This window comes from Arachis duranensis, chromosome 3 (assembly GCF_000817695.3).
Source record: "Arachis duranensis cultivar V14167 chromosome 3, aradu.V14167.gnm2.J7QH, whole genome shotgun sequence".
NCBI classification, from domain to species: Eukaryota; Viridiplantae; Streptophyta; class Magnoliopsida; order Fabales; family Fabaceae; genus Arachis; species Arachis duranensis.
In genome coordinates this window covers 28,402,517-28,406,473 of record NC_029774.3, presented here as the reverse complement: position 1 = coordinate 28,406,473, position 3,957 = coordinate 28,402,517, and positions in this window count along the sequence as shown.

The window sequence follows — 3,957 nt, the reverse complement described above, 5'->3', positions numbered from 1 at the left end:
GTTCCATCTGCGCTTCCTTCTAACAGTTTCGTCTGTGCCCGTTTTATTAGTTTATGCAGTTTTTTCTCTTTATTTCGTTGTTTTAAATAAGTTTCAAACTCAAGTTGTCACTTGAGTTTGAGGGGGATGTTAGAATATAATTAGGATCAATTAGTATTATTTAGTATATCTGAATATTTATTATAGGAGATTACGTCTTCATTATTACGATTCTCTTAGTACCTATAAATACCCTTTTATATTGTATCATTTCAGACAATTTGAATAGACAACTTGAATACATTCAATAATACACAAATCATTTTTCCAATTTAGTCTCTTATTTCTAACAAAACTCACCAGAACAAAAGAATAGGATTTTCTCTATGATACAAACTAAAGGAACAATACATGGTAGTTTATATCTCTTACACTTTTTTCAGCATAATCCTTTACTTTCAAAATCTTATTCGCCACATAATGGTTGTTCGCAAATGAGAAGAGATCAGATGATATGAGAAGAGAAGCAATATTCAACCTTCACCACACTAGGAAGATGGCGTTGGTTGTTCAGATCTAAATCTGAATCTCAAGGAAGTTAACATTTGCTGTTGGCAATCTGCATCAGTTTGTTAAACTTATTTAATTCTTACATACTATTTAGATTTGGTTCTCCTTTGTGTATGTATTTTTTTTAAATGTAAATTATCCTGTCAGTAGGTTTTTACTAGAATTTTTTTAAAGGAAGGAACATTTTTCAATCATAAGAAAGCCAATCGGCACTTACAAGTTGTTAGAATATAATTAGGATCAATTAGTATTATTTAGTATATCTGAATATTTATTATAGGAGATTACGTTTTTATTATTACGATTCTCTTAGTACATATATATACCCTTTTATATTGTATCATTTCAGACAACTTTTATAGACAACTTGAATACATTCAATAATACACAAATTCCTTCTCCAGTTTAGTCTCTTGTTTCTAACATGGTATCAGAGCTTTGGTATCCTCCTTGAAGAAGATTTGTTATTTTTCTTTTGGTAAAATTACCGTATTTTTCACACTTTTCCTCTATTCCATTCTTCTTGTATTTTGTCACTTCTTTTTATACTTTTTCACCTCACCGACTAGTCTATTATCTCCTTGTTGTTTCTTTTTGAGTCAAATGATCAAACACCAATGTCATCCGCTGTTTACCTATTCTAATGAAGAAATCATAATGTGTTCGTTCTCCCATGGCAGTTTCGTCTGCGTTTTCTCGTGGCAGTTCCATCTGCGTTCTCTCGTGGCAGTTCCATTTATATTCTCTCGTGGCAGTTCCATCTGCGTTCTCTCGTGGCAGTTCTGTCTGCGTTTCGTCTATGTTTTCTTGTGGCAGTTCTGTCTGTGTTTCTTTCTGGCAGTTCTGTCTGCACTTCCTTTAGATAGCGGTAGTTCCATCTGCGCTTCCTTCAGACAAGCGGTATTTCCGTCCGCACTTCCTTCAGACTAGCGGCAGTTTCATCTGTACTTCCTTCTGACAGTTTCGTCTGCGCCTGTTTTATCAGTTTATGCATTTTTCTCTTTATTTCTCACTTGAGTTTGAGGGGGAATGTTAGAATATAATTAGGATCAATTAGGATCAATTAATATTATTTAGTATAGGTGAATATTTATTATAGGAGATTACGTCTTTATTATTACGATTCTCTTAGTACCTATAAATACTGTTCTTGCTGAGTTTGGCCGGTGTATAGCTCTTCCGTCGATGAATGTCTTCAAGCTTCTCGTTGGGATGAGTTATACGTCGGTAAGGAAAGAACAAGGGGGTGGGTACCTGCAAAAGACACTCCGACACTCAAGTCAGTAAGTGTTTAAGAGGTATAAGAATAATTCTATGAATATAAAATGTGAGATATGAAATAGAAATTATCATGTGTTGTGTGTAATAATTATATGAATATAGAATGTAAGACATGATATAGAACTTATCCTGTTACTCCTTGAGATTAGATATAGAAGATTCTTTTTATAGGCATAGAATTGATGAATGATATTAATGTCATGACCATTTGGTCATTAAGATTGAAATGATGGTCATTAAGTCGGTAATGAAGGTGTCAGTTACAAGCAAAGAATGAATAATAATTAACGCCGAGTTATAACTCATAATGCACAATAAAGACCGAGTTATAAGGTGACGGATCACAGCCCCCAAGCTTTGTCTGCCGATCATATGATCCAGGCTAAGCTTAGACAATAAAATGATTTATAACTCGGTTAAAAGATAACTGAATAATGATATAGTGAGCCCACAAGCTTAGTCGAGTTATTATATCAGCACTTATTCAAAAAATAATTGAGTGATAAGAGTCATTCAATCAAGATAGTTGCGTGGGGGATACTTTTCCACTTAAGAACAATTTTTGCATTTGATTGTATGTGAACTGAAAAGTTCAGAAATGGATATTTATTGATGGAATCGATTGTATGATCCGAGAATATAATGGTTAATTGTCTTGGAAATTTTTCCGGCCCACAGCAGCTTATTGATGAATTTCTCGCTCAAAGCAATTAGTTATTTGAATATTTATAATTTATAGCGAATGTCTAACATGAATAAGATAAATTGAGAAAATGAATATGTACAAAATCACAACAAATATTGAATAATATATATTGTAAAAGTAAAAGAATTCAAAGTAGAAAAATATACCTTGAAAGTTGATAGTTATAGAGAAGAATATGACATATATGAATGTCATACATGTCAAATGTGAATATCTGAATTTTGTTTTATAGGACATGCTTTAATTTGATAATAAAGCAATAAGATAACAGTCATATAATAATATAATAAATTTTGTTTAGCTATGAGGTATATTCCTTGTACAAAAGTAACAAATTTGCATGTTTGTAACTATTTTTTGTTTAATAACTTTCTGCATTAAACAAATAGTAAAATAAAATTTAATAGCATAAAATGAATAGTGTAACAGTTATATACAATTGATATACAATTAATATTTGATGGAATCCAATTTTAAGATTTGAAATCATCATTACCATCATTTAATTGTATAAATGAAATCATTAAACAATAAAAATATAATATATAATGAAATAAAAATGCAATTGACATGGTTGTTTATATGCCATTATTGTATAGAACATATATTGAGATTTGAATATAACTAATAAATCAGTAAATATTAGTTACACAAAATATAAATGCAAAAGTATGTTGAATAAAATGTATAATTTTACTTGTATAAATAGAGAACTTTGAAAAAGTAAGCAAAATTGATAAATGAGTTTGTGCTCAAATTGATTGAAAATCGAGTTTGTTCTCGGATTAATTGAAAGCCGAGTTTGTTTTTGGATTGATTGAAAGCCGAGTTTGTTTTCGGATTGGTTCATTGATCGATTATGAGATGTGAAATATTATGATACGTAAAAATAAAGCAATTTGAATGTATAAAGTACATACTTTATGAAAAGTTACGATAGATTATATTTTGATAAGAGGTATTAAATAAAATCTTAAAAAGATTGTTAAGATTGGTTCAAAAATTTGAATGTAAATCAAATTTTATGAACCTAAGGGGAGTGGGAATTAGTTTACTTGTTCCCACAGACGGCGCCAATTGTTCTTGCTGAGTTTGGCCGGTGTATAGCTCGTCTATCGATAAATGTTTTCAAGCTTCTCGTTGGGATGAGTTATACGTCGGTAAGGAAAGAACAAGGGGGTGGGTACCTGCAAAAGACACTCCGACGCTCAAGTCAGTAAGTGTTTAAGATGTATAAGAATAATTCTATGAATATAGAATGTAAGACATGAAATAGAAATTATCATGTGTTGCGTGTAATAATTTTATGAATATAGAATATAAGATATCATATAGAACTTATCCTGTTACTCTCTGAGATTAGATATAGAAGATTCATTTTATAGGCATAGAATTGATGAATGATATTCATGTTATGACCG